General features: G+C 38.8%; 1 protein-coding gene across 1 annotated transcript in view; it reads left to right on the top strand.

The window, feature by feature from the left end:
• The first annotated feature begins 8,631 nt into the window (after positions 1 to 8,631).
• Positions 8,632 to 10,148, top strand: part of LOC108714212 (interleukin-12 receptor subunit beta-2) — a 33,905-nt gene continuing 32,388 nt past the window's right edge. The window contains exon 1 of the mRNA XM_018258212.2: positions 8,632 to 8,727. The gene's annotated coding sequence lies outside the window, so the exon portion shown is untranslated. The remainder of the gene's footprint in view (positions 8,728 to 10,148) is intronic.

The following is a 10,148-nucleotide window of genomic DNA, read 5'->3' as shown; positions in this document are numbered from 1 at the left end:
TTCTACTTGGTTTCTACAAATTGATGGAAGATTGCCTTTATTTGAGTGCCTGCTACAGATTTATTCACGGTTGTCCGATCCCCATGCTGAGAGCTCAGGGCGGTGCACCTGGGCCACTTCCTAAATGTGGTGAGTAAATACTCCACTCCATGAAAACCCCTTCTCTGTATAATCACGATGGTATCGGTAATGCTCAGAGACTTCCCTTACTGTTATTTTTAAGTGAAGGAAGGGGCACATAAACCGGTAGCTGAGAAAATAAGGAAAACATGGACAGTATACTCAAAATATTGCATAAAAATAAATCTGGATTTATATGGCTTTGTAATGTGATGAACAAATTCATTCAGTCAAAAGGCTGGAATTTTGGCCTATGATTTAATGTCAAGTTTAAATAGATACTGACATCAGAAAATAACCTTTTTTATCTATCATAACATTGTCTTTGAATGCTATTTACAATTTGCCTGATGCTTTTACATTACCTTACTTACTACCCTGTTCCTCTCTGAGGGGGCTGACATATTTGTGCAGCAGGAAACCGTTAGCATTAGAAACTCTAACAAACAGGTTAAAGGAACAGTAACGTAAAAAAAATTTTTTACAAAAATTTGTTACAATACAACAAAAAAAAAAACACCAAGACAAATTATAATGTAAAATTGTAAAGCCTTTATTAAGAAATAACTTACCGAATCTCCACTTCCGCGCCTCTTCAGAAACGGCTATATGGCGACCATCCATAGTGCGGCTCTGGATTTCTCCTGCCTGGCTAGTTCCTATAGTCTACTGACAGCAGGAAAAGTGACCCGGCTGGATGAAGAGCTGAAGTCCCCGATGTGCGGCTCCTTCTACAGGGAGCCCATTATCCTCCCCTGCTCCCACAGCCTAACCCTATCCTGTGTGCCCGGAAATCCCTTCCCCGCAGAGCCGGCGCGCCTCTTAACAGTGACTGTTACTGAAGGGACAGTCAGGTTGGCAAAACAGTCAGGTTTAGGAACTTCAACTAACAATTACATAGAAAAGCAGAACTATCAGTGAAAAAGGATCAACATGACCTATAGGTAACATTTAATGTAGATTTTTATTTTGAAAAGAAAATTGTTTGTGTCAGTATCACTTTAAGAAGGAAAGTGGACAGTGATAGGAAGGGAAGGTAATTTGTAGTAATTGGGGATTCAGTTATTACAAAGTTGGCAATCTTTTATATGGATTCTATATGCTGAACTGCCAGCTACATCCCTGGTTCTAGAGTTTCGAGCAGAGCAAATGGATAGATAAGGGGCTTGGGGGGCGAATGACAAAGTAAGAGGAAGTGGTGAATTCCTTAAAAGTATTTTATCAAACTAGGCATAAAGTTGAATGTGAGAAATCCCTTTGAACGTATCTCATAAATATCACCATTGGCACATGCTACCTTATGTAGGCAGAGAGAGAATATTTACATAACTAAAGGATCTTTGCCAGGGGTGGGCTGCACCTCAATGATGTTGGTTCAGCTGTTTTGGGAGAAGGATGGCTTGAAGTCTGGAGGAGGTTTTAAATTAGGTATGGGGGGGGTCTGAGCAGTTAGAAGTTTTGTGGAAGATAGGTAATATGAGAATCAGGGTATGTTAAGGGAAAATAAGGATGGAGAGATGGATGGGATATCATATATAAGTCATATATAAGAAATGTAATAACTGGTACCTGAATTAAATCTGTGTTTACAAATGCAAGAAGCATGGCAGGTAAAAGGAGAGAACTGGAAACAGGGCCGGATTTCCTTTTCTGGCTGCCCCTAGATCCGGCACTGCCCCCCTCCTCACGAGCTAACGCAAGCAAGGGCAGGAGCACTGGGGAGCTGCGTGTCCCCAGTGCTGCACAGAAAGCGGCTGGGCGGCCTGCCGACCCTCACATTTTGCCGCCCTAGGCCCGGGACTTTGTGGCCTCGCAACAAATCCAGGCCTGACTGGAGAATGATTATGGATGAGATGTATAATGTACGTAATTAGAATTGCTGAAACATGGCTGAATGATTCACATGATTAGTTTTGGAGGAATGGGGGAAATAGAAAAGGAGGAGGGATATTTCTGTACATTAACATTTAATTTATTAACCTTAACATTTGAAATCCAGAATTAAGAAAGAAGTTGTGGAGGAGAATAAGATGGCTGATTCCTTATAGGTGGAATTTATCACAGATTGTGGAATATTGAAAAGTGCTCTGCTTGAATGGGTTATGTAATAAAAGGCGCTAAGTTTGCCCATAAGCAGGTACCCATAGCGACCAATCAGCAGGCAGGATTTACTAGTCAAAGCTTTACTCACGGAGCGTCAATGGCGGAGCTCACCCGGACCTTCCTGATTGATCGCTGCTCTCGCGATATGCCGGTCACTCCTCGCCGGCTATTACATCCAAACCAAAACCACAGACCGCTGTCAAGGCGCTGACCAAGAATATCAGGAATCCGGCACAATTAACATCAAGATTCGGCTTTATTCGCACATAAAAAGGATAACAGCGGAGGATGTACAATTCTAACGCGTTTCATGCCCCATAGCTGGGCACTTCATCAGAGTGATTGTGTGCACTTGTGTAAAGGATTAAATAGCCTCGTGTGTGCATATATTTAAAATAATATAAAGGCAAAGTGATACCTCAGTGTAATTTAAAATTCATGTAATAAAAATGATTTTTGTCATGTGAAAAAAAATGGCAAAAGCCAGATGGCTTCCCATACTGTTATGGATCCATGACCATGTTAAACTATTGCAATTGGCATTGTGGGCGTGATGCTCTTTTCACAAGTCATGCTTCTGTATTAGCAGTTTCTGAACAGTAACCCTAACATAGTTTTTAAATTTGTGAAGCTTGAGTCTGTTGACACTGGGTCACAGAAGTGCAGATGCATTCTCTTGTAATTTTTGAGGACATTATTATGTTGTGTTTAAAACGCACAATGCCCTGTCTATCTCTTGTCAGTGAGCTTTAAATTGAGATCACATTTTACAGATATAGTTTGTGTTTGCCATAAGTTGTAATTTTCAGACTGATCCCTGCGCCCCAAGTATAAAATCATTATCATTTCCCATGGGACCTTTGATTCTGCTGTGCCTATACACCTGGCAGTGGCAAATCTTGCGTCCTCAATATGTTCCTTTTGCCCCCTCTACTGCTTGTTCCTCTCAACGCCTATTTTTTTTCTATATTTGGCAGATGCATCTGCAATGCAGGTACCAACTATTTGACCTCTCTAAGCCTGTTAGTTGCCTCAGGGTTTTCAGAGCTTTGCAAAACTTACACTGCACAGTGCTAATTGCCAAAACTCTTTTATAGCTGACCCATCCAGGTAATTGTCTCCCTAATATGACTCCCCAGTGTAGCAAAGGCCACTGTCAAGGTGGGGCAACTGGGACTTCTATTTTTGCGCCCAGGAATTTAAGGAGCCTTGAAAGCATTTTGTAAAGCAATATCAGCTGTATCATCTAATTGCACACTATATGGCTCCAACAGGAGTGACAGAGTCAATGGCAGCATGTCATAACCAGGAGGGAGAGGGATCACTAGTGTATATAGCACAATTGCGCTTCCCTATATTAAAAGAAAAAAATGTTCATGTTAAAAAACTGGAAGTTATCAGGGGCAGCTGTGTTTACCACAGTACCAAAGTAGGTCCAGGTGCTCTTTCCTGGACCAACAGCTATAGGGCAGATAAACCATAATCACAAAATGGGAAGACAAAATAAAAAGGTAAACATTCAGTCTTTTATACAGAACTTGTTGTTGTACAGCTTTTCCAGTGGCTTAAAATGAGGCGTCTGCCATTTCTGTGGTTGCTTCAGATGAAAGGTTTGATAGTGCCTGCTTGTTTTGAAGTTTCCTGAGCAAAATTCTCTTTTCCCCATTTACAAAACAGCCCTGCAGCTCTAGTTGCAACACCATTATAGTAACAATTTTTAAATATGAATCGGCATTTCAGCATATCTCAAAATAGCTGTTATTCTTTATTTCCACTGACTAAGCTTGCATACCCAATTCTCGTCATTCTTTTTTTATACTCTGGGTTTCATTTAGCCTTACTGCTAGATTTTCCAGCAGATTTGGATAATCCAGATGTTCAAAGAAGACTGACCTTTCAAGAACCCAACACTTATGCCTAAATATACAATATATATATATATATATATATATATATATATATATATATATATATATATATATATATATATATATAGACAATTACAAGAGTCCTCAGCACTCATTATAAATATATTTAAGACAGAGACATTTTGTGCATACTTCTACTCAAAAATGCCTTACCCTTTAAACAAAACAGGGATTGTTTGTCCATAAATTGCAATATATTTAAGCTGGCCAACTACGTCAAAGTCATCCCATATCTGGCCAGTCCTACACTCAATTTTCATCTGATTCATTAAGAATTCTATTGCTTCATTATACATTTTACAAAGGGACTATGTTTTACCTGCAACTTACTAGCTGCTTTCAAAGTAAAACTCCCAAACTTGGCTGCCCTTTTATTAGACACCAGTGGGATCACCTGACTATAGCTGGGAAGGGTGGGAGCTACAACATGGAGCTGGCCACTGCTTCTGTATAACTATAACAAACAAGGGAAATTTGTGCTCACCACTAGTTTTTAAAACCAATAGGCGGGGGTGCAATGAGGCTGTGACCACAAAATACATATAGACAAATTACAAGAGTCCTCAGCACTCAACCCATTATCAATATATTTAAGACAGAGACATTCTGTGCATACTGCTACTGAAAAATGCCTTACCCTTTAAACAAAACAGGGATTGTTTGTCCATATATTGCAACATATCTAAGCTGGCCAACTACGTCAAAGTCATCCCATATCTGGCCATATCTCTCTGTATGTGCGAAGCGCTGTACAGTAGATCAATAAATTAATAGAACAAACAGGGGTCATTACATTTACAAAATTAATATTAATTACAGTTACAAGTGTTACAGAGATAAGAGGAAGGATATCCTTGCTAATGTACATCGTACAATCTAAATGGGAGGGTAACTTACAGGCACAAATAGGTGCTACAGTTTACAGTGGTTGTCATTGCATTATAAGTTCCAGGAATGGGTCAAATATTATGCATGTGTAAGGAGCAGCAAGACAGAAAGTTTTAAGGATGAAAAAAGCAGCAGTAGTAGAAGGTACTGTGACCCACTTGGTTGCTCATAGAGTAACAGAGGAGTTGGCCAGAAATGTTCTTAAAGAAGAACTAAACCCCCGCAATGTTAAGTCCCCACTGACCCCCCTCCGTTGACCCCCTCCCTGCCTCCCCCCTGCACAGTCCTCCCCCAGAATTGGTGGACTTTGAAAACTGACCTATTTGGCCAAAAAAAACTACGATTTCATTTTGGTTGGTCTTTTTGAATTCGAATTTCGAAGTTTTTAAAATTCGAAATTTGACCCTTGATAAATCTGACCCTAAGTAAATGCAGTATTTGCAAAAGTAGAGAGTGGTCAACCAAATTAAATGAAGATGACAAATTAAAGAGGTTTAGAATGGAGAAGTGACTTTCCAGATTGCAATTGTTCTAGCAGATTTTGAGTGTGTATAAAGTTAGCAATTTAGGAATACATAATATGTTCCATGATTTTAAAGGCAATCAATAGGACAGGACAGAAGCCTTTTAAAGAATAGGCTTGACACAGGCCTATTTGAACAGGGAGGGGAAAGTTCTAGTGAAAATATAAATATGTGATTAAGCTGGAGAACAGTCCTGAAGAGACTGTATGAGGTTGAGTGATTCTGCTGATGAGGTATGTAGCAGAGAATTGAATATAGAAAAAGACATCATGGGTTGGATTTTTATTGTTCAGAAGAGTAGAATAATAGTCTTGCTTGGCCTTTGACAAAGCAGAATTAAAAGATTTGTAATGGATGAAATCTGCTTACATACTTTATTTTCTCCACATATGTTTTGTAGATTGCATACATGACCGTAAGAATGTCGTTCAGTCAGGGGTGTGACTTTTGAGCGTGAGTATGCCTGTAAGTCATTTAAAGGTCTGTAAAGGTACAAATGAGCCAATGGTGGAGGAGATAATTGGTTGTACATACTAACCAGGGTATCAAATTCGAACATAAACCCTAAAGGAGGAGAGACTGGACTGAAGAAAGTGAGCTAGGGCTGGGAGGTGCATGTGTATTCCCAACAATATTGGAATAGTGGGGGAAAGAGTAGGAGAGGGTGAGACATAAAATGTAACAAGATGAAGATCAGAAAGGGGGAAGGGGTCCCTGGTAAAGGAAACTATACCACCAGAATGAATACTTAACCAACAGATTGTTTAAATTATAATAAGTGGCATTTTAAAGAATCTTACCAAACTGGAATTTACATATCAGTAAATATTGCCCTTTTACATCTTATGCAGTAAACCACCATTTTGTGCTGGTGTGTATGCTCCCTCACCTGAGATCGCCTGACCAGAATAATGCAGCTCTAACTAACAAGATGAAGTGTGGGAGTAAAAGATAGAACACTAATTGTTTGACACGACCTAACATGTATGTGTGTCCTTGGTTTATGTATGTGCACTCTAAATCATTTGATCCCAGGTGGCAGCCCTTTTTCCTTAAAATGTAAATTTTATATTTGAGATTACCCATTGGCACATACTACTATAAAAATTTAGATGAAGCAGGCTTTTACATATGAGCTGTTTTATGCAATATATTTTATAGAGAGCTATGTTGTTTGGGGAATAATTTTCCTTAAAAATCGCATAGAGACACATTTTTTCTAAAGACCAGAATCAGAAAGTGACCATCCTGATGAGTTGGTTGGTGCCCACTGCTGGAGTTTAAAAGAGGTTGGAGGAAGAAAAAACAGGGCCACAGGTTGTGAAAGATGATCAGTATGGTAGTTAAAAATTATGTAGGATGATTACTGTATATACTCGAGTATAAGCCGAGTTTTTCAGCATCCAAAATGTGCTGAAAAAGTCTACCTCGGCTTATACTCGGGTCAGCGGGCAGTAGCTGAGATTGCAGTCACTTTTAATCATTCCTATACCAACAGTTCACTTGGGGAGAGACTGCAATATCCCACAATGCCCTCTGTTGGTTTTATGAAAGAATAACAGTGCGCCCTCTGTTGGTTATATCAAAAAATAACAGTGACTGCAATATCACACAGCGCCATCTGTTGGTTGTATCAAAGAATAACAGTGACTGCAATATCACACAGCGCCATCTGTTGGTTATATCAAAGAATAACAGTAACTGCAATATCACACAGCGCCATCTGTTGGTTGTATCAAAGAATAACAGTGACTGCAATATCACACAGCGCCATCTGTTGGTTACCGTATATCAAAGAATAACAGTAACTGCAATATCACACAGCGCCATCTGTTGGTTGAATAAAGGATTAACAGTGATGGCAATATCACACAGCGCCATCTGTTGGTTATACGAAAGATCAGTGGTGGTTTTATGACACACAGCACTCTCTGCACAATTCTCTGTCACCATCAACTTTGCAAAGAAGTCCGGTCGATCGCTGGGGGAGTCTCTTTGGCGGAAGGTGCGCTGCTGGGAGACAGGGCTGTAGTTGTGTCTAGGCTTATACTAGAGTCAATAAGTTTTCCCAGTTTTCGTAGGTAAAATTAGGTACCTCGGCTTATACTCGGATCGGCTTATACTCGAGTATATACGGTATCTTCCAGATAGCAATAAAAAGGCTTCCAAAATAGTATCCAGTAGGTATTTAATAACTGATTCAACAGAACTGTAAGAAATTGACAAAATAATCTTTCCATCAAAAATACAGAATATACATTTCTTATTTCCTGTTAGTAATATAATCTACTTCCTTTTCATCATATACTGTAATAATTATACAAAGTAGCTGTCATGCCTTATTGCTCTGATTATAGATAACTTTATAACAGTAAATTAGTCACTCCAAGTTCACTTTCTATTGCAGTCTGAAAACTGCTAATTATAAGGAGACTTATAGCCCGTGGCAGGATTTTACCATAACTCAAGGACAAGGACTGGGTATCAGGCAGGTCAGGCAGAGACTTGAATATGTCCCCCTATATAGCGGCCCAAATGTGCACACATCAATCCTGCTGCTTCTATAGTCATTACAATTTAAAAGCAGATTTTCTTAAGCGTAAATGCTCATCTGAAGCCCCAAGCAACTGATCTGTCCAATATGAAAATAGCTACAATGAGATTTAAAAGCATTTTTGCAAACATGAATTGGAAAAAAAAAAACATGGTTGCTATTTGCCAGGTATTTGACACGTTTTAACTAATACTGTAGGGTCTTTTTAAACAAAAGAAAGAAAATAAAAAATAAATAAACAATTTGACTAAACTTGCCAGAAGCTGTTGCCTATAAAGCTGGTTTCACAGCAAACATTTACAAAACCATTGACCTTTTCCACTTTTTGACAATGAAACATTTAAAAAAATGCATTGTAACCAGCATTAGCTTGATAGAGACTGAAGACCATCTAGACTAAACCACATTCATCAGGGGTTGCATCCTGAGTATAAATCAGCCCACTAAATTTGCATGCCTTGAAATTTCTGTGTCCTAGATTTATACATAGCATTGAGCAGCAGGTAGGCGTGTATTCTCGGGTGAACAGTGATAAGCAGACAAGGGGTTTTTTTCACTTCAGATTTTAAAGATGCCAAGAGCAAGAAGCAGAACAAAGCGCCGTATGAAGGTAAGAGTTACAAAATATATATATGTTTCAAAATATGTTATAATGTAAGACTAAATTATAAATTAAGACTAAATTAAAGTGAAGTATTACAGTATATTTTACAGTATACAGTATTTGTGAATGCTACTGTTAATATTTCAGTTTGTTACAGCATAATTAAGGACACAGAAAAACTGCTTTTGTTTTTATCAAATAACATTTCTTTTTATATGTGTACTTTTCAGTTCAGAATGTGAAATTTAGCAAATGGGTCAGATTTTATTTGATGAGAAAAGCTCCAGTGGTTTCTCTTCAACACTTTATTTAGTCTGTGACAATGAGGATCCTGCTCTCAATAACTGTCATTGTGCAAAAGTCTAAATGAACAGATGTATGTTCCGTGTTGGAGAAAAAGCTAAACCAACCCTCAAGTTATGGTATGATTATCATGGTGTGTGAACTTTCATCAACCTTGTTATTGTCAGTGGGTAATTTCCAGTTTGTGAAAGTACTCACAGCCATTCTAATTTCCAGGCATGCAAATAAGTCCCCCAGGTGAGTAGAGGTTAACCAGTAGGGGGTCTGGATTGACACTTATCCAATCTGCACAATTCCATGGCAATAATTTCAGTAACTGTTGTTTCAAGTTTAAGGAGCTCTGGAATGGCAAACTTATGTTTGCAAGAACAAGACTTCAGGTGCCCCCAGACAATTTGATTGAACAGAGGTTGAAAGCATGATTGGTGTGCTTTTAGATCAGTGTAGAATTTTTAAAAGGTTCTATAAGATTTTTTATAGAAAAGGTGAGAGAAAGTATACTGTTGCTTCTGAAGAATACTTAATAATAGAGATCAAGTCTTAGATGTGGGTGTGGGGAGGTTGTATGGAAGGAGCAGACCTATAACGAATGCCTTTTCAATCCATTTATTGCAATAAATGGATTGAAAAGACATTAACCATAGGTCTGCTCCATCCATACAAAGTCACTGGATACTATTTGGTTTCTGAAGCAGCCAGGAAGTGTATGCACCCTTAAAAATTAAGTAAGTGGTGTGCTGATGAATTTTGTATTGATGTGGGGAGGTTATCAGACATGAGCAAAGTTTAATATATTTGGGGGTACTTAGGCAGGTTAGATAGTTTAAAATAATGTCCCTGCTCTCAGAGACCAAATGGATTGTATACACAGAGCTTTAGCCATGCTTTATAAAGGAAATGAGTCTCTATACTAGACTAGGTAATGGACAGAGTTGGTTCATTAGAGTGAGTAGCAGTGGCGTAACTTTGCAGGGCTAAGATCCCCCACAAAAATTTGTCTTCTGGCCCCCCCGTGGGTGAACAAAATCAAGGGTTACCTATGACTCCAGAAAAATTGAGGCTCACGAGGTCTGTTTCCTCTAAAGTAGGGATTCCTAAGGATTGTTTGTCCACTCAGAAAGACA

The sequence above is a fragment of the Xenopus laevis genome, chromosome 4L, assembly GCF_017654675.1.
Source record: "Xenopus laevis strain J_2021 chromosome 4L, Xenopus_laevis_v10.1, whole genome shotgun sequence".
Lineage (NCBI taxonomy): Eukaryota > Metazoa > Chordata > Amphibia > Anura > Pipidae > Xenopus > Xenopus laevis.
Note: the sequence above shows the minus strand (reverse complement) of the source record. Positions and strands in the feature narration are given on the sequence as shown.